Raw genomic sequence first — 22,084 nt, 5'->3', positions numbered from 1 at the left:
TCCCAGACATACCCAGAAGTAGCTGGAGGAAGGAGGTTCCTGGAGAAATCTGCATACCCTTTTGGAACCCCACACAGCCAACTCTGAAAGGAAGGGATACATAAGGTCTCAGTTCAGGGGTCTGAGTGCTGGTTCAACCCTGGGTGAAACTTCGGGCTGGGAGCAGAAAAAGAAAAACCAATCATCTAGTAATGTCTCTCACTCAAACAGTTTCAAGAAGGACAACAACTTCATTTTCAGTCCATTAATTCTTTGTCGATAGAATCTGATGGGAAATTGAGTCTAGGAGCTAGAATTAGCACCTCATTAATACATGAAATTCAATTTAACATATTCTAAGCTTCTGTGGGTAGAAGGCACTGCAGAAATTGTCTTCAGTATTGTCTTTCTTGTCTTCCTCTCCCTGGGCGAACTCATCCACCACCCCCAGGTTTTTGTTTTGTTTTTTTTTCCTCTCCAGGTGTCCCTGATGTCTGAAACATTCCAGCTCAGTTCCCTTCCCTAAGCTACAGCAATGGATTTTCAACTGTCCACAGATCATCACTGCCTGGATGTTTGGCAAAAAACCCTAATATAATGATAGCAATCCAAACTCAGCATCATTACTCACAAATCTAGCCCCTGCTAATCAAGTCAGAGATTAGCACCCAGAAAACAGGCACCCAGTTACTCAAGCCCCAAACTAAGAGGGCACTCCTCCTCAACCACCATCATATGCAATTGGTCACCAAATTCTACCTCACACATCTCTCTGAAATCCACCCTCTTCCCTCTCTCCACACTTTTCATACTCTTCCTCCACTTGCAGTGGGATGATCCTCTTATTCATTTTCTATAGCTGATACTCTTGGAGCCCCACCAGTTGCCCTTTACCAACTGATGCACTTGTCCCCCAGATGCTGCAGGTTTGATTGGCTGACAGCTCGTACTTACACTCTTTCCTGGAAGACTATCCGCAGCTGATGAAATCATCTTACCTGAAGATGCATGGGATGCCATCTTCCCCTTGGGCACAGCAGGACTTCTTTTTTTTTTTTTTTTTTAAGATTGTATTTACTTATTTGTCAGAGACAGAGACAGAGAGAAAGAGGGCACAAGCAGGGAGAGCAGTAGGAGAGGGCAAAGCAGCCTTCCCACTGAGCAAGGAGCCCGATGTGGGGCTCGATTCCAGGACCCTGGGATCATGACCTGAGCCGAAGGCAGACGCTTAACTGACTGAGCCACCCAGGCATCCCAGCAGGACAACTTCTGAGATGTAGTTCATGCTCGAGAGCCCCCAGGAGATCAAGCTGAGGCTAGATTCTTCCTGAAACCATATCTTTGCCCAGCTTCTTCCCCTGCTCTGTCCCACTTCCCTCACTCCTTTGTTATTTTTCCTCTGAGAGCACCCCTTCAATAAACCATAAGAATCCCCAACTCAGGCTCTGCTTCTAGGGAATCCAACCTAAGACATCTTTCATATTGGCACAGAATTATTTATTTTTAAAGGCATAGCTGATCCTGTAACTCCCTGGCATACATTTTTAAAACTTATACCTCATTATGTACATATAATCCAAAGACCTTAGTGTGTCATATAAATTCTTACCTATTTCTATAGACAGTTCCTCCATCTGTCCCCTTCCCAAGTTGCCCACTCCAACCAGGTCTGCTACCCTTCCTTTCTACTAAAGTTACTCCACTTCCCCCAAAAGCCACGTTCTTTCACACCTCTAGGTAAGTTCATATTCATCTCTTTGCCTTTTCACCATTTTGTCTAAGCTCCTGTTCATCCTTTAGTCTAAGGTTAAACGTCACCTCCTCCTTGAACTTTTCCTGAGCCTTCCCACCCTCTTAGGCAGAGTCAGATGGCCTATCCTCCATACTCAAATGGTGTTGTCTACACACGTCTATTACATTTGCCTTGTTGTGTTGTATTTCCACGTTACTCTCAAGATAATTCAGTGTGTTTCGTGATAGTATCAGTTTTATCAGGACAGGGACTGTGTCTTAGACACGTTTGTATTCCCTGTGCCTAGCAGAGTGCCAGCACAGAGTAGGTGCTCACAAATATTTGTTGAATACATGTACAATCAAGCAGTCTTCCATCTCTAATCCTGGGAATGCCCTTTCCTTTTAAATGTATTGCTTCCAAAACAATGCTGTGGACTTCTTGTTTAACCTTATCCTGCTTCCTGAAAATTCCAGTGTTTACCCTGGTTTCCCTCCCTAGATATTTCTGGGGTGTCTAATGGATATATTTGCATCCCAGGGTTTATCTTGGCTGCTACTTGTCATGTCTGGATCCGGATTACTACTCTAAGCTTCTCTGTGCTTGGTATCACCAGCTTCTCCAGGTCACCTGAGCAATCTCAGTACCAATTATTCCCAAGTGAGGACACTGACTCTCCCTTGGCCTCCCAGCATAAGCCTTAGGCTGGCTGTGGTATTCAGCAGACCTTTACTGAAGGCTTCGGGGTACCTGAGGGAAGTTATAACACAGGGAAGACCCACAAAACATGGTGTGAGCAATCGCTGTTCCCAGAGTCTGTGGAGCCATGCCTCCGAAGGCATCTCTCTCCAAAGTCCTCCAATACACACGCCACCATGTTTCAAAGCCAACTTACTATTTCCACGGACAGAAGCTTCCCACTTAGGAACCAATGCCTGTCACAACCCCTTCTCTGCAGCTGGAGAAGGAAATCTTTCCTTCATCTCCCAATAAGTATCAAAACAATCTCTGCAGAATTACAACTCTGTCACAATGAACAACACTTTACAACATTTTGAGTTTGGCTCTTTCATCACTACCTCAAACTTTCCTTTCCAAGCAGGATCTGCACCTCACCTTTACATTACCAAAAGCATAGTGAAATGTTAAGGTCCCCAGACCAAAAGAAAAAGAAAGAAAGAGAACAGTACTCCTGTCTTCCACAATATAAAATCTCTACCTGCAAAAACAAACAACAACAAAAAAAAAAAAAACAGAAAACTGCTATTATCTTTAAAATGGAAAATTTCACTCACCATCAAGCTTTCACAAACATTGTACTACCCTACCAAAATGAACATAAATAAACAGATGAAAGAGTAAACCAAATATACCACATGAAGGGATTAAGTAAGGGATTTAGGAAAAGGACTTGAGAGAAGGAATTATTTAAACCTACAGAGAAGAGGGGAAGAAATCACAGAGCAAAGGTCAGAGCCCTGGGAACAGAAGCTTCACAGCACTTTTTAGGAAAATTATAGGAGATACGTGCATCAGTTAGGAGCAGTCAGACTGGAAGGGATCTTCAGATTGGAAGGAGATTAAGATCCCTTCCAGTACTCATATCTACTCCTCCTATAAGGAAGGTGATTTGAATGAGTTGTTCTTGTTTTCATTGCTGCTTCTTTATACATTTCTACATTCACATATTTTTTGCAAGGAGTATTTACCACCTTATGGTAAATATGAAGAAAAGCCTGGCTACAATATTGATAATTCTTAAAACAAACTCTAAGGAAGACCCAGGGTAACCATCAAATTTAAAAGGAAGGAATCTTCATTTAGCAAACACAGCCCTCTCTGATGGAACATTTATCAAGAAGGTAATTCAGCCCCCAAAGCATTCTCTCTCAAAAATGGCAGAGAATGGCAACAACCCAGGCAGCATAAAAATCAAAAGAGTTGTATCTCCTTGCTCCATACCCATGGCATCTCATCTTGATGAAGGTACCAAGACATAAATATTTCTTTGGAAAATCTTAGCAAGAGCCAGAGACAAGCAGGATGGCAGGGAGAGTTTTGCTTCATCAGAAACACACCTTCTAGGAGCTAAATCAAGAAAGAAGTAGTATCTGTGTGCAAAGATGAAGCAAGCTCACCCGCAGGCTAGTTACTGACAGTACCTAAAAAAGAAATTGGATTAGAGATTTCAAACAGTTGAAGCTCACACTAGAGGAGGACTGAATGAGTTCAAAATGATGTGCTTCTTAGAAAGAAGTTTCTCAAAGAAATATGAAAAAGGAAGAGTTAGAATGTGGCCTGCCCATGGGGTAAAAGAAATCCTTCACGGACTTGGGAATCATCATCAAGATTAATGCCAACTCACATGGAGAACATGAGGCATCATTTGGAAGATGGAAGCCCCAACATGGAAGTACCTGAATGAACCTAAAAGGTGACAAAACAATCCCTGGGAAAGAGAAGACAATGGAGGGGCCATGTGATAATTCAAAGGGAAACATGGAGAAGGCAAAGGTCGATGGTAAGGTAGGAAGAGCTGCCAGTGGGATAAGCCGGATGAAGGCTGAAGTGAGTACAGGGGCAGAGGAAAGAGAGCACTGCATGAAGAGGTCACCGTGCCAGGTGCTGCCTTCTTTGTGAAGTGACCCCTGCCACCTGGCCAACAATACTTCAGAATAAAGAAGAAATTATCTGCCAGTTTTGAGCTCTGTGACTGTGATAATTAGTAGCTAAGGTCCTAACTTTCAACAAGCACACTTCACTAGAGATACCAAAGGAAATTTTGAAACAAAATAAGTCAGTGGAGTTAGGCCATATGTCTGAGTCTTAAAGCAAAGAGAGTAGCAAACATTCAGGGAAACATCAGCTTAGGAAACGCAGGTTAGCAATCCAAAGGGTTTTCTAGGTCAGAGGAGAGGGCATACTAGGGCTTCAGGCTTAGTCACTGTGGAATTGCCCCATTCTGGGCATCCAAACTGATGGAAAATCCCTGAAAAGTATATTAAGGGAATCCCTATTCTACAGAGAGGACTGAAAAAGAGGTCTGCAAATGGAAGACATGAAGGAAAGAGAGAACTCATACATTTTCTTATTACCCTCAGGGAAGAGAGTGGGAGGTTGGTCAGCTCTAAGATATTGAAGAAGGCAAGATTAACCCAAGATAAAACAGAGGCCATACCACAGCTACATGGAGACTCACAAGACAAATGAAGTTCCTTTTTCTTTTAATTGATTTTATACTCTCAAATAACATTTATAATCTATTTGCACTAAAGTGGGATCTCTTCATTCTATCTACTGTCCATCACCCATGGACTGACATATGCAAAAGAAGTTACATAATGATATACACTGAAGAAGCAGGAACAACGTCTGGCCCATAACTGGTATTCCATAGATAGCATATAGTCATTTACTTACTTATTCATTTATTTAGTATTCATTGAGTATCTACTATATGCAAGGCATTGTTCTAAAATGAGAATTCAGCATTTTTTTAAAAAGACAAAACCCTCACACAGCTTTCATTCCAGTGGGGGAGACTGGCAAATGTGCAAATATATATATATATACAACAAAGCCAGAGGTAAGCACTATGAAGAAAAAGAAGTAGATTAAGGGGATGGATAATGACTAGGGATTTCTTTAGATTTCTTTAGATGGGGCAATCAGGGAAGTCTCTCCGAGGAGGTGGCATTCAAGCAGGACTTGGATGAAGTGAGGAAGCACCATGCAGAAAGAGGGCAAATGCAAGGCCCTGAGTCAAGGACCAGCAAGGTGAGTGGGGCTGGATCAGAGTGAGAGAGGAGAGATGAAGTGGAAAATCAGGCTGGCGGAGGGAGGTAAGGGCCAGGTTGTGGCGGCCTCTGTGGGCCATGTGAAGGACTTTGGACAGTATTCTGAATGTGGGGGGAAGCCACTGGAGGGTCCCAAGCAGGAGAGTCATGTGATCTGATCTCCATCTTAAAACTGTGACTGTCACAGTTTTGTGGATTGCTGACTGTGGGCATGGGAGAGCAAGAGTCTAAGCAGGAAAAACTCAATCAGGTACTGAGGAGATGATGATAGCTTGTGGAAGGAAATAAGAAGGCAGTTTCCCTCTTCCCCCAAAGAAAAGTTTCCCCAAAAGTACTTCGGCCAACTTGAATATATGATATCCAGAATGTGAATTAAAGAGTCAAGTTTCTGCTTAGACAGTATTTTCATTCATACACATATTTAAATTACATCTATAGAATCAATCTAGAAATATCAATTTACAAATATTTCTTCCTTGTCAATCTCACTTTACATGAAGTAATTTTACTTAGACTCATCACAAGTGTCTTTTTAGAGCCATTTTTGGGTCATTTCAACAACTTCCAGGGCACACCATCTTCACTTTCATCTAGGCCTGTTTTGAGTCTATGAACAACAATGTTGCTGAATGTTTATCCCAAGCCACAAGAACCCATTGGTAAGGATTCAGATTTTAAAGTAGCACTTTCATCTTAATGTCGGTTCCTAGAAGGCAGGGCAGGGAGGTCGTTCTGTAAACTACTGTATCCCTGGGCCTAGAGTATAGATTAGCAAATATGGCCTGTGGGCCCAATTTGTGTTAAAGCTTTTGTAAACCAAGTTTTATCAGAATACAGCCACGCCTATTCATTTGCATACGGCTGCTTTTCCTTTGTAATGGCAGGCTTGAACAGGTGAGAGAGACTAGGTGACTTGCAAAGCCTAAAATATTTACTATTCGGCCCTTTACAGAAAAAGTTGGCTGACCCCTGGTCTAGAGCATTGTCTAGCACATAGTAGGCACTCAGCAAAATTTGGTACTGTTTAGATGACCCAAAGACAACTCCTTATTTTCTGAGGGATAATTTAGAGAAAGTAAAAAAAAGGGGGGGGCGCCTAGGTTGCTCAGTTGGTTAAGCAACCGCCTTCAGCTCAGGTCATGATCCTGGAGTCCCGGGATCGAGTCCCACATCGGGCTCCCTGCTCCACAGGGAGTCAGTCTGCTTCTCCCCCTGACCCTCTTCCCTCTTGTGCTCTCTCTCTCTCATTCTCTCTCTCTCAAATAAATAAATAAAATCTTTAAAAAAAAAAAAACTTATATTCTGTGGTTATTTGTTGGATTTGTCCTCAAGCGCCCTCCACACTGGCCCCTTCTACTAGTCCTTTTGAAGCACTAAGTGGTATAAAAGCCTTTCTGTCTAATTCTTAAGGGAGCATTTTCAAGGCAGCTCTCCCCTCTGTAGCATGAATAACTCTAAAGACGTCACTTCTCTCCTCTGTGCCTCCATTTTCCACAACTTGAAAACAGAGTGTTTGTGGAACTTATGGGTCAAGTGTTTTCAGAGAATAGGTACTGCAGTTAGGAGTGTTTGACTTTTATATCTGGAAAATGCAAAGGGACAGGAGTATGGGAAGCCCATATACACATGGACAGATGGAAAGTTGGGTCAGCAGCTGGAGCCAGTGGACAGCGAGGCCCTGGGAAGATAGCACCTTTTGAAAAGTGTCATCTTTCTCCATGCGTTCAAGCCACTCTTACAAGAGCGTGCTTTGAAGGAGTCCTGAAATTGTTCCAGTCCATGTTCAAAAACTATCTGTGAGATTTCCTGATCTTTATAGAGTATGCAGGCTCTCTCAGAAAAGAGTTCCCACCAGTGCTTCTATGGAGGTACTTCGGAAAGGTTTGCAGGTAGTTCAGCCCAGCTAAGCATCTGTCAACAGGGGCACTGCTGGATATAAAATCACCAGAAAGAGCTAGAAAATTGACAGAATGGTGATTGCTTTATTTCTTCTTGTAGAGCAAAGTGAAAATTACCTCCCTCTGTTGAAATAGAATCTAGTCTTAGGAGGCAGAGAGCCTACATTTTTTTGGCATTGTAAGGGCTCAAAAATGTTCCATTTCACCCTCTTTTGTCTTCTGCTACCTGTAAAGGAGCAAAGAGGAGCTCTGAGAAAAGTGAGTTGAACCCTTTAAAAGTATTTTGGCAGCAATTTGTGCAAGAGGACAATCCTAGGAGTGATTTTCTGTCATCTGAAATACCCTGAGGGGCAGCAAAGAAAAACTGTGAGGGTTTTTGTGGCCGAGCCTGAAGACCCAGAGACACAGTCCTGCCTGGGAGCAGCCCATCCCACAACACACTTGACAGTGAGCAAGCAAGAAGCCTTTTATTGAAGCCACACTGGTAAGTGGGCCCTGCTTTCCTCATTAAACATGATTGCATGATGGTACTGAAAGAATTAACTCATAATAAACATGAGAGCACCTATGGGAAATGGGTCATCTCAGTGTGGAATCCCCCAGAGGCAGACCTGAGATGAGGTGCAGGTGGCATATTTGAGAACCATAAGCCAGTAGGCAAGTAAGGAAGGGAGGCCAGGAAGGGAAGGAAGCATAAAGTGTCAGATATCAAGCCAGCTACCACTGTGGCTCAGTGACTGAGTGACAGCTGCTGGGGTGATGTTAATTCCCCCAACATCCCACCCTGGGCAAAGGGATGCAGATACTGGAAGCAAGAAGAACTGCAGCACATAAATATGGTAAGTTCCAATGGATATGGGTAGCATGCCCAAAACATCTGCTACAGAGCTGCTCAATGAGTTTCCTCTCATCTTTCCTTGCCCACATATCACTCCCTCATATACTTGAAAACAAGTTGCAGAGGATGGAGTAGTGACATCTGCCACATTCACAGGGCCCATTATCTTTTGAACACACTTCCTCTGTCAGGGGAAATCCCCACATTGTAAATCCAATCTCCCCAAAGTAGAACACAAATGTCCAGCCTCCCTTGCAGCTAGGACACAGGCCTGAGGTTTAGGCTCTGCCAATCAGGCACACAAAGGTAACACTGTATTTTGAAAGTGTGCAATGTATGAGACAGGCTGAGGAAGACATCCCTTATTCCCAGGGAGAGGAGTGGCAGAAGCATGCAGTGGTTGGTGTTGGAGGCAGCAGTGCCCATCAAGGCTTTCCAATAGATCAGAATAGAATTTCCAGCACAAAAGGGGCAGCGGGGTTGGTGCCCTTAGCACTTGCAGTGAATCTGGTTTCCTGGCATGTAGTGTTCAACAGCTTCAGGGTGTTCCCATCTGGCCAGTTTCTGCAGCTGGGAGTAAGTGATACTCCTAGAAACCTGTACCCAAATGTGTTTCTCCCCACTACCCTTTAATATCCTTTACATCAATCCCTTTCTTGCTTATATTAGCCAGAGTGAACTAGATTTTTCATGACTAAGCCCAGGACTAATACAGGTGGAAAAAATAAATGGTAAAGGATATAGTGTGACATGGTATATCACTTTATAAAAGCATAAGGAGGGGCACTGGGGTGGCACAGTCAGTTGAGCATCCAACTCAGTCTCAGCTCAGGTCATGATCTCAGGGTGGTGAGACTGAGCCCTGCCTCAGGTTCCACACTCAGCGTGGAGTCTGCTTGAGATTCTATCTCCCTTTCCCTCTAGCTCTGCCCCTCCTGCTCATGCTTGCTCTCTCTCTCTTTCTCTCCCTCTCAAATAAATAAATAAATCTTTTAAAAATAAAATAAAAGCATAAAGAAACCCAAAAAGCCATTTGGTCTCCCCTCTTCCTCATAAAGAGGATACCTATAAATCATTTCAAGTGAGGAACTAGTTTTCAAGTCCCCAGAGAGAAAATTCTACACAACCTAAAAAAGTGTATCATTCCAGGAACCTACAACACCCAATGCCAGATGCTTCTACAAGGATTTACAAGAACTTTTCAGTCATTTAAAAGGGAAAAAGAAAAAGAAAATGAATTTAAATCACCATTTCTCACTGAATATAACTTTAATGGTTTTAACTTTATTATACATGAAGCTGTCGATCACCAAACATTAGGAAATCATCATTTTCATTTTCTTCCAGTTCAGTGTGAGTCAGATAAAAATTTGAGAAGAGACAAAGATGTCAATATTACATTTAATATAAAAGAAAACTGTTTCCATGTCACATGAGCATCAAAAACACTTGTTTTCAAAAAAGAGCTTTCTTCCAGTTCCCCTTTTACTCTCCATATTTTGAGGCCAAAGGAGGAAGTCAGGAATATTCCCTCAAATCTCTGGATCAAAAGTCAACATGAAAGAGTCCACCTGAATTCCTTCCTTCCATTGTAAAACTGACATCCCCCTTTCAGGGACATAAATTCATCGTCCTCTTAAAGGATGCTCTTAAAGGATGTCTGTCCTCTGATGTTTGTACTTAATGGCAAGAGCTATGATGATGATGATTACATTTGTGTCAGTGGTTTTCAGAAATCACTGGGAGGGCACTGGGTCTCAGTAGTATTGCATTAACATCTTACCTTAAATGTTTTACCCACTGACCTTAAAATATTTCAAAATTCATATTTTTCTTAGAAATTACTGGAAAATATTATAAATATAAGAAGCATAATGTTTCATGAACAAATCAGGTTATATTGTATAGGGAATAAGACTTGGAATCAGACAAGCCTAGGTTCTGAGGAATGACCCTCCCCTTGTTACAACCCGATCCTCCACAGTTGTTAACTACATACCTCAGGGAAATCACCTAATATCTCTTAGGCTTAGTGTCAACATCTGTAAAATGCGGTCACCATACCTACCACTTAGGACTGTTGTGAGGATTAAATGAGATAATACATAAACTAAAACACGCTGGCATTTAATAAACATTCAGTAGATGATAGCTGTTGTTTTTCTTTTTCTTCTTAATTTAACCATACATCTTTGCACCTATACATGATTATTTTCAAATAAGTATTGTATATATTTCAATGTGGGTGAGATTTTTATTTTATGTCTTGGCTTCAGAATTTCACAAAGTTTTGCATATCTCATCTTCTATGATCTAAGCTATTGTCATCTATTTATTAAACTCTTGTGTTGATGATCACCTCCCTCATCATACCTTCTGACTGCTGCCAAAGTTCTTTCTTCTGATGATGTAATGAGCACACCAGCCCACACTTTAAAGTGCCAAAGTGGCTTCTCATTTCCCGGTGGATCCAATTCAAGCTCTTCATCACTTGCAGCACCCCTCTGATGGGCGTTCTCCCATCCCCAGCTGTGTATCAGAGTCCAGAAGGCCCCAAATTATGTTTCTCAGATTGCCTTGCTTAATAAATTATACCCAGAGAAGTAAAGTGTGGAATCATTAGTGATACCAGTGCCCAGATTCAAGAGCCACCAAATGCCCCACAGAGATCTAGGTAGGACCCTAGCACCACTGTGTTTTTTAAAGCTGTTCCTCTACTCCCATGCCAGTTTCAAGTTATTCTGCTATGGACTTCAGGTCAAACTCAAACCCCCCTTTTATTTATTATTTATTTACTGGTCTCCCTTAGATAGCAAGCTGCTTAAGGGGAGAAAGAATATCTTGTTCATGGCAGGAACCCATCTCCACAGTACACACAAATGCTCCTGGCAAACCGCTTTGGCACATTGTAAGTCCTGCCAAAAATGCTTGTTTGCATATCTTTTTAAAGTTAAGTGTTCCTCTCTTTGCATTCATAACTCAGCAGGTTATTTTATGCTGAATGCCTTGCTCCCTCCAAGCCCAGAACATCAGAAGTAGCCAGTAAAACATCTTAGAAAGGGGCGCCTGGGTGGCTCAGTTGGTTAAGCGGCTGCCTTCGGCTCAGGTCATGATCCTGGGGTCCTGGGATAGAGCTCCTTGCTCAGTGGGGAACCTGCTTCTCCCCTGCCTGCCAGTCCCCCTGCTTGGCCTTGTTCTCTCCCTCTCTCTCTCTCTGTGTCAAATAAATAAATAAAATCTTTAAACAAAAAAATCTTAGAAAGATGTATTTTCAGAACCAGAGGCAATCATGCTTCAAATAAGGAGGGCATCAAATCTGGCACAGAGCCCACAATTGTCTTCAGAGACGCAAGGGAACAACGCAGGAGGACTCCACAGGTTTGCAGAGAATTCTGGAGATGTGAGATAGGAAGGGCCTCCGGGATCATACTGCCTAACGTCTTCAATTAGTAATTAAAGAAACAGGCCAAGAAAGGAGAACATGACTTGCTCAAGGTCATCCAGATGTTCTATATGAGAACTGGGAGCCCCCAGCCTCTCTCCACTCAATCCTGCCCTACATGTACAGTGTGAAGAGGTCAAACCACCCTTGGTGGTATCTGGAAAAGCCCTTCCATCCTCTTCTGGACCATTCATATGACAGACTTTCCCCGGCGTTCCTGGATGATGGCAGGGACAGTGACCTCAGTGACAGGTGCCTGAGCACTCCCTCAGCAGCCCCATATCCTGTCCTCCCCACTATCAATCCTTTCTAACCTTTCATTTATCACCCCAGAACTTGAGAGTGAAGTCAGAATGAGAGAAGGCTGCCATGACTGTGAGTTCTCCACACCGCTCCTCCTGCACGTAATCTCTGGGTAATGATTCCTTTTGCCAGAAGCCCAGCTCCCGAAATAGTGCGGTACGTTGGCTGAGGTCCAGGAGTTAATAGGGATGGCAGCATTGTCTTGTGACCCATTTTAACTGAGCTAATTTAGAATTTGCCTGACCAAGAGTACCATAAAACCTACTCCTCAAGATGAGATTGTTAATTACCACAGGATGACTTGCCTGTGTTGGGCGGCTGGGGAGAGCTGGAGCGGAAAGGCTGGTTTCCAGAAATAATCCTTCCCTCCTCACCAAATAGGAATTAAATGTGGGAAAGGGCAAAGGGGATGGACAGAGAGATTCACCCACAGGAACTAAATAGGGTTATAATTAGTTTGTGTGTTTGCAGGTGTCATCTTTCACCCTCCGCTGTGGAGGAGACGGCGGGTAAGCTCAGAATCTTTTGTGTCTCTTGGAGAAGGGCAGTGAGATCCTTGGGGTGTTCGAGGAAGAGCTGGAAGCAAGATGACTGCTAGGAGCAAGGCAAGCGAAGTCTCTGCGGTACAGAGAGACAGCGGATGCAATGACCCCCGAATATAACACCATTTACTGACAGTAGCTCCCCGCAGCTATTACAGGGCTGCCCGAGTGTCCTAATTAGTGAGGGTTGTCAGCATGCCCATTATAATCCCCAGCTGAATGAGCTAAGTGTTTGTCACAGCCACTTCAAGTCACAGCCTCTGAAACATAGCCTTGAGTGGCCAGTCTCAATTTGTTTTTACCCCATGACTTATTCAAACCACCTCCATGCTTCATATGCATCTCAAAATGTATATTTAAGCAGAGCCATCTCATATAAAGGGGATTCAATTCCCACAGTTGCTGTCTCATTGCTGAGATGTCTATCATTTTACAAAAATGTCCCCTCAAAGCACACTCTTTCCAAATGTTTCTAAGATATGAGTTATACATTATATTCATAGCATTTTTTTCTGCCACTTTTTTCACTGTTTCCTCTCAGGCTGGCTCCATACACTGGGTCTTGACCTTACCACAATGGTTCCGAGTAAGCAGGAATTTGTTCCTGCTTCTGGCTATATTAGACTATAGTCTTGTATATTAGTCCATCGAAGATTGTGTTCTGTGAATTCATCTTAAGCATGCTGTCCTTAATATTTGTTAATTCATGAAACCCATGTGGAATGTGAACTGTGTTAGATATTTAATCTTACTGTTATGCCATAAACTTTTACATGACATGATCTGCCTTGATGTATAGACCAGCCTTATTAAAAGTAATGGGTGTCTTGCATTCTGAATCAAGAGAGCATTCTGAAGAACAGAAATAAAACTCAAATGGGATGATATATGTGTAAAAACATGATTCATGTGGAATGCAATCTTGTGAGCACTGCCCCCCTTCTCGGCAAGCCTCTTCTTTACAGCCACAATTGTCAGGAGAATTCTAGGGTGAAGGGTGAGGAGGGGGAAGCCTTATTTTCTTGAAGTACCAGACAATACCCTAGGTAAGTATATCAAATGTCAGGCTCCCCTTAGGCAGTGTGGAGCTAATCTAAGCTTAAGTCTGACACCAAAACCAGTGGTTTTGTGAAACAAGAGAAGTCCAAAAGGTACTAAAGAAACAGAGCCCACATTAAATACTTCCTGAGATCTATATAAAATCAATATTAAAGATGCCTGATACCTATTAAACAATGCACGATCATTAACGATAGTGAAATCGAGTATCATTTTAATTCACAGACATAATCCAACATTTTGAGAAATTTAGTAACGTTTTTTTAACTTTGTATAATGGAAGTTTTCAAAAATATACAAAAGCAAAGAAAATAGTTTAATGAGTCCCATGTATCCAACACCTAGCTGCAACACTATCAACTCCTAGGAAATCTTATTTCATTTCTATTCATCATCACCACCTACTCCCAGATAATGTTAAAGTTAAATTCAGACTATTTGAAGAAATTTAAACAGGCATTTCACCTGCCTCAGAAAATCCACTTGAGAATAGATTACCAGGTCCTGTTAGTGCTCTGGGCCTTCCATCTTCAAGAAGGCCTCAAAAGTGACCACAGCCACCAGAGATGTCCTCAAAGGAGTGTCTTCAAACACACTATGAACCTCATCAGTAGCCCAAAATGCAAGTGAGTGACTGGGCACCACAAGGAAGAACAATTACCAGATGATCTTATAACCTGAGGGGCAGCACTACCTACCCAAGGCCTAAGAATGGCCTGAACGAGCCAGCATGAAACAGCATTTCCCAGTCACTAAGGTAACAATATCAAGTGCTCTACTCTCAAAGATTTAAAAACAAGAAAGGATCATTCTTGCCACAGAAAAGCTCATTTTCCTTAAAAATAAAAACAAAAATAAATACACACACATGGTTTGTGAACAAGTATAGTGTTTATTCTACAGAAATGCATAAGGAAAGTGGTATTATTGAAATGAACCCTCCCAAAAAAATTTTTAATAGAGCTTGTAATAGGATACCGAAAGCTGGGGACTCCCATGTCCTCATCACTATTTAAATATTTCAGACTATTCTTTCTGGAATCACAGTAGGAAAACATGCAAGGAAAAAAAAAACACACTTGTACACCCTGGAAAGCTACTTAACTTATTCCTCAGGGTGTGTAGGAGCTTGAGGGTGTTGACAAATGTACATAATAAATATCTACGGTGGTAAATGACCAATGAGCATTTTAAGGGCCTGAAAATATCTTTAAAGTCAGTGAGTCCCCTGATTTTGGCACATTAGCAGCTATTAGTATACTAAAATGATCTGCCTGGAAGGCATGGAAAAATCAGATATTCTCCACTGGGAAGCAAACAAGTGATTAACAAGAGGAGCCTGAAAAAATAAACAGATAGATAACAAGAGGAGCCTGTACTAAACTTCTAATTTTCCCTATCAAAGCAATGGCCTATCAAGCCATTAATGAGCAAATATGCATTTTTAGATGACACCCTAGAAATACACATCAGAGAGAAGGTGCATCCACAGAATAGCTAACTTGGAAAGATGCGACAAATCCAAGATCCTGGTTAGTCGGAGAAAAGAAAGGAGACCTTCTTAATCAGCCTTTGTCAATCACCACCCAAACCACAAGGAGAATGGCAATACCAGTAACCAGGCCTTGTCAGCAAGGAAGGCAGAGCTGAAGGAGCCCCAAGAGTTAAAACCGTGTTTACTATGTCTAGAGGTAGTGCAATCTATATACCAATCACTGAAGTCATTTGAGCCTTGCCTGTTGCTGACAAATGTAGATGGACAGATATGTAAAGATGATGCGTCATGGAGTACAGCTGATGAATTTCCTGCAGAAGCCCCTGTACTCACATCAGAAGTGTCAAGAGGTGACAGAGCTACATCACACTGAGTCTGGCAGTTTAATTTGGTGTCGGCTATTAGTGTTGACTCTCAGCGCTATTGCCATTCAGTGTTTCTGCTGGCAAGGTGACACAGCCTCAGAGATTGCTGAATTTCTTTGTTGAGTGAAAGAGAGGTTAGGTTGCCTGGTTTGCACAGTAATCCCTTGCTGAACAATGGGGACTGCAGAGGAGCAGGGGGAGGAAACAGGGAGACAAGGAATTTGTTTCACAAAGCTTGTCTTAAACTTTCTTGCACAATTTCAGGTAAGAGTCTGATGGCTTTGTTGGGTAAAAAATAAACATCTGGAGCAAGGATGATTTATGTTGACGGTTTGGCTGACTTAGAAGCTACTGAGTATACTGGCATCACGGAAGTCCTGTCCCGACACTGGTCCCAGGGAAACCACCACATTTGCTCAGGAAAGAGAACTTCATGAGTTGCTCTGACCTCTGGGTGTCACCCAGTGAATCCAGTTCCCTTCTCCTAGCCCCATGCTTGGGAGTGTACCCAAGGACACTTCAACCTTCCTCGGTTACCCTTTCTCCAGAGAAAAGAGAAACAGTGCCTGTATCCTACATCCCTCCCTACCCCATGCCACAGCTGGTGGGATGAGAAGGTCTAGAGGCCCAGGAAGCTCCACACTGCCTAACGGAAGCCAGACATTGACTCAAGGAAATTTGGTCAAAGGCTAGTAACAGATAGCTGCTCCTCCACTCTGCCCAGGACAGCACTGCCCCAGATGGATGTCCTGGTCCACGTATCATGGAGGCCACAGAAAGGTGATAAAGATTACCAGCTCCTAAGATACACCCTTCCAGAACTGTCTATGGGATTAGGGTGGCAGCAGTAGGAGGGGTGGGAGGAGGGGTTGGAAGAAACATGAGAGGGACTTACATCATTAGCAATAAAATAACGTCTATGGCAACAAGAAAAGCATGGCTCAAAGTTTAAGCAAGTTGTCCAAGGTAGCAATTAGAGTAAGGAAAAGAAGAAACACTGTAGGAGCTCTCTTATAAGAACCAGAGCAGATTGCAAGGCTTCCTAGCACCTGCCCTACCACATTGGACAAGAGCCTGCTCACAGCACAGCCTGTGCTCCTTACATTTTCATGGCATTTTATACTTGTCTGTGGCTTTTACACCCATTATCTCATTTGAGCCTCATTCATTCCCTGAAGCCACTCCCAGAGGCCACCCTCTGGTTCTGAGCTCCTCCGATATTCCAACTTCCACCCACATTTTTGTCCTTTATGGAAGAAAGCTGCATGTTCCGGGACAATTTCACCCAATGCCATGGAGCTGTAATGTACAGAACAAGGTCAGTGAGAGTCCCCGCACCACACTGGTCACCCACCTGGAATATCGTGTCCATCTGCAGGAGCCACACTTCGCAAGGGGTATTGGACAGGGGGAACGTGTCCTCGGGAAAGCAGCTGAGGAGTAGACATTACAACGTGTGGTTGAAGGGCCTTGGGCAGAGAAGATAAGAATAAGTACAGGCTGTCTTCCATCAGTTGCAGCACTGCCATGTGAACACTAAGAGATGTTTAAAAAGAACAGAGCCGGGCCACAGAGGGGTCCATATGGCATTGTTCTGGGTTTCTGCGTAACTTAAAGAGAAACGTCCACCACGTCCAGAGCCCTTGCTGTCCTGCAAATGGAGGATGTTCTCAAAATTCCTTGCAGCAGGAACCCACTGAGGTGGCGGAGGCCTTGACTTCCAAATGGAACAGTACATCTACAAAAGGAAAAGTGATGGCACTGCCTCATAAATCTGAAGAGGGCCTGAAAGAAGCTTCTGCTGACAGCTTGTGGCATTGTTGCCATTGCAAACCTGGCAGGTGTCACTGTTCTATTCTCCGGAAATACTGACCAGTGGGCTGCGCGGACATGAAGTTTGCTGCTGCCATTGGAGCCACTCCTGTTGTGCGCCGCTTTACTTCGGGAAGTAAAGCGAAGGATCATTAACTGATCCAGGCAGTGCCTCCCCCGAGCCGAGACCTCGATCCAGGCAGCGCCTCCCCCGAGCCGAGACCTCCACTGGTTACTAGCCCAGGGCTGACCACCAGCCCCTCACAGAGGGGCTTGTGTTAACCCACCTACCACTGCCGTGTACCACAGACTCGCCTGTGCGCCACGTAGGCAGCGCCATCCCACGCCACAACAAGGACGCCGGGCCAGCGAGTCAGGTGGTCGAGGGCGGGAAGTTCTGCGCGTGCGTAGCACCACCCTATGAACTCCCGCTCCAAGTCACGCGGGATCTCTTCGGTAGAGTTCCTGAAGAGATTGAAAAGGAGAGCTGGCCGCTGCGGAAAAGCCTGCACCAAGGTGGAATTTCAGGGTGAATGAACTGCTTCACCGCCCAAATTTACTGCTTCTCCACAGGCAGATGCAGGCTGGTCTGAAGGCATGCAGGTGCGCTCTCTGCCCCTTCAGTGGTTCCCTCCCGAGGACTGGAAGGCTCAGCCAGCCACTGAGGTCAGGTCCGCAGCCCCCACCGCACGGGCAACTGCACCGGTAGGAACAGCCACTGAGTGGTCCTAAGCTGTTCTTCCACAGACTCTTAAGCAGAAAATGGAAATGGGGTTGATGGAAAAGTGACGGTTTCTATAAAAACCAAAAATAAAAAGCAGAGCAAAGCCCAAACAGCAGAATTTCAGAAGGGAAAATCTCAAGTAAGGGAGACCTCTCTAGTGGCTAGAATTGGAAGGAGCTGTCAAGGAAGCCATCATGAGTTGCCTCCACGGGGAGGCTAAGTGCTTTGGGGATGTCCTAGAGGGGTCTGTTCATCCCATAAGAGATTGGAGTCTTATTGCTCAGGCCCCTTCCCACGCTACTGTTTCCCGGCCCTGAAATCGTCTCACAAGGCCGTAACATAATGTATGCCAAAAGAATAAAGGAACGTCAGACATGGCATGTGCTGCCTTTGAGTGAGGAATAAATAAACTGTTGTGCTCCACGAGGTGGGAAAAGTTGAGATAAGGACTCCGTGGGCCACTCCTAGTGCTTCTCTAAGCCCCAGGTTTTCTTTCTCCCTAGAGGCTTCAGGGGAAAAGACAGTGCTGGGGAGAAGGTACACCTTCTTCCAAATCTGACTGGATTTAGCTGGTTAGTATTTTACAGGCTCAGATGAAGAAACAATACCTACCTTTTAGGGAGGTTGAGAGTCTGAGGGTCTGACACGTACAGAGTATAGTATAGCAGCCATTTCTGTGCTGTTTCCTCTGCTGTTTAGAAAGGGGTCTTGGGGCACCTGGGTGGCACAGTCAGTTAAGCGTCAGACTCTTGGGTTTGGCTCAGGTTGTGATCTCAGGGTTGTGATATCCAGCCCGATGGCAGGCTCCATGCTCAGTACCAAGTCTGCTTGGGATTCTCTCTCCCTCTCCCGCTGCCCTTCCTGCTCATGCTCTCTCTCTCTCTCTCTCTCTCTAAAAATAGTAAGTAAATCAGGGCGCCTGGGTGGCTCAGTCGTTAAGCGTCTGCCTTCGGCTCAGGTCATGATCCCGGGGTCCTGGGATCAAGCCCCGCATCGGGCTCCCTGCTCAGCGGGAAGCCTGCTTCCCCCTCTCCCACTCCCCCTGCTTGTGTTCCCTCTCTCGCTGTGTCTCTCTCTCTGTCAAATAGATAAATAAAATCTTTTTTGAAAAATAATGAGTAAATCAAAAGAAGGAAGGAAGGAAGAAAAGAAAGAGGTCTCACAGACCACCTGATAGAAACTCTTCATCTTTTTAGATGAGGAAACTAAGAACCAGGAAGGTCAACTATGTATCCCAACGTCATACTGACAATTACTAGCAGAGTTGTACCTTGAGCATTGGTCTGGTGTTTTATCCAGTGGTCTTTCTTCCACCAAAGACCATTTTTATCCACTGGGGTATAAATACCAATTTCTCCAACAAATGAATGGCATGGAAAGTGAATAGATTAAAAGAGATTTAAGAGAATCCGCTAAATGCACTGAATGGAACTTGTTTATATTCTTGTTCAAAAAAACCAAATGGAAAAATACATTTTGGAGACAATTAGCAAAACTGAATATGAACTAGGTAGTAGATATTATTTATTGAAATTTGTATTCAATTTGATAATAGTATCAGGTGTATGTAAATTTTTTTAAGTTCTTACCAGTGTGAATGCATATTGAAGTATTAACAACTTACAAAACATGATGTCTGGGATTTGCTTTTAAATACTTTTAAATACAGGAAAATGGGGGGAAGTGGTAATGGATGAAATAAGATTGTTAAATGTTGGTAATTGTTGAAGCTGGGTAACATGGGGGCTTATTAAGCTATTCTCTCTACTTTTGTGTATACTTGAAAATGTCAATTTTTGAAATGTTTAAAAGGAAAAAAATACTAATCCAGACTTAAGGTTGGGCAAGTTGAAAGCACAACCTCTCCCCTGTTTCCGGTTGAGCAGCACTGGGGATGGGAGTCGGGGGGAGGTAGCTAGGGCCTGGGTCATTGCTACTCTCCTGAGTCTATCACTCACCACCCCCCACCTTCTCACTGAAGATGCCCGGGGTGGGGGTGGGGGACGACACACTGTGCTTTATATCCATTTATCCATACTTAATTTAACAGAAAACTGGAAACTTTTCATTGAAATCAGCCTGTGCTGTGTTTCCCAGACTGTAATTCTTTGTTAAAATTTTTAAAATAAAAAAATATATATAATTGGAAAAACCATCACATCCATCCCATGCACAGTATCCTGGCAATTAGCAGATAGTGTTAGGTTTCATCAATAGTTTATTCATGTCACCAGTTCTCACCCTCCCCTTATGGTGTGTCTTCTACGCACACATACACACACACACACACACACACCATGAACCGTCAACTGTATAGGAACCCAGTTTGTTTGCAGATTAATCACAAGGAGGAAGACCTACCATTGGATCCAAATGGAAACTTACCTGTAATATGGAATCAGAGTGTGGTTTGGCTTTGGACTGTATCTCTTCTCCTGTTAATTCTCTCAAGGGACTTGAGTAAGTTGGGCTTTCATAATTAAAGAAGTTGTGTCTTTGTGGAAACATATTGAAATAACTTTGGACTTGAATCTATTTACCTGCAATCTTGATCTAATAGCTTGTAATAGTGACTCCAAGGGCATTTACAGGCCTCCATCCAGTGACGTTGGGGAAGACATTAGAGATAAAGGATGCAAAAGGGAAATACACATACAAACACACACACACACACACACACACACACACACACACACACACACACATCAACACAGCCTCGAGAAATTTCTTAAAATAATCAGGACTACATAAATTATCTTCAACCAAAAAGAAATTTACCTTGATCCTAACACATTTGCTCCCTTTCTTGTCCTAACCATCCCCATCTCCTTTTACTGCTGTCATCTCTCTGGTCCATGATTTTTCAACACCAGTGATGCTGTCAGACATCAGAGAGATCCTTTTGATAAGTCAGAAACTTGCCAAATACTATTGTGGCCAGCATTATTGTGGTGGAAACAGGAAGAGAAGCATGACTCAGGTTTGGACTCCTGGAAATAAAGCCTGGACACATGAAATCATGGGTTTGATTCTAGGACCCCACATACTGAAAGAAAGCATTCATTAATAATTGCTAAGGAACACACCTCCAGGCCCTATTCCCCTGTAATGCAGACCCAGTATGGATAGGAATTAATGGGACTGCAGAAACCACGTCTCCCACAAAACTCGGCACAGTACTTTGCACCTCATAGGAACTCACTAAGTGATTAATAGATTACATTGCAGAGTTGCTGTTTGCAATCTTGCACCAGGCACAAGATTCCCAAGACTCAATATTGCTAGTGCCAATGGAAATTCATCCTGCTCAAAACTATATACAAATGCAATGGTTTTGTAACCCTAAAGTTTCAAAAGTGTTATTTCCAATTGGGAAAAACAAAGGTATTTTTATCCCACTGCGTCTTTCAGTTTAAGATATTGCATTAGACTGAAATGGAGATTATAACTTTTATTCAAGAGATATCTCTTCTAGTCTCATTCCATTTGTTACAACAAAGCCCCATCATTAAAGATTTTATTGCTCTGCTGGGGCAGAACTTGTGATGAGTGACTGACTTCCACAATTAGCTTAGGGAACCAGACTCATTCATTGAATCAAAGAAAAAGTATATCGAGGAACAAAGAAATCATCAAAGAACATCTCTCTGAGTTCAGTTTTGTTCCGTTTTTTTTTTCCTTGAATCAGACCACTAGCATCCCTCTTAGAAATGAGGTAACACTCAGAAGATGGACCTGAGTGCTCAAGCAGCCTCACTGGGGGTCTGCAGCCTTCATTAAACATTGATTGCTTACAATGGGATAGCTGTGGCTGAAGAACCCACTGCGGGCCTGGCCCATACGGGCTTTGTATGAGACGCTTACTGTCTCATCAAGAAGACCTAAAAGAGAGAAGCATTTTTTCAAACTAAAGAAAAAGTGGCATAAAAACTGATAGAAAATAATAAAATGCAAATGAAATACCCAAGGGGCAGGGAGAGTTGGATTAAGGTCACAATGAAATCAACATAGGCATAACAGTTCCTTACATTTGTACAATACTCCACCTTTTTTTTAAATACACCTATTATCTTTTTTAATTTTCAATTTTATGAAGCA

Source organism: Eumetopias jubatus, unplaced genomic scaffold, assembly GCF_037043125.1.
Source record: "Eumetopias jubatus isolate StellerSeaLion01/CBP00866 unplaced genomic scaffold, mEumJub1_p1.0 scaffold_7, whole genome shotgun sequence".
In the NCBI taxonomy this organism is placed as follows: Eukaryota; Metazoa; Chordata; class Mammalia; order Carnivora; family Otariidae; genus Eumetopias; species Eumetopias jubatus.
Note: the sequence above shows the minus strand (reverse complement) of the source record.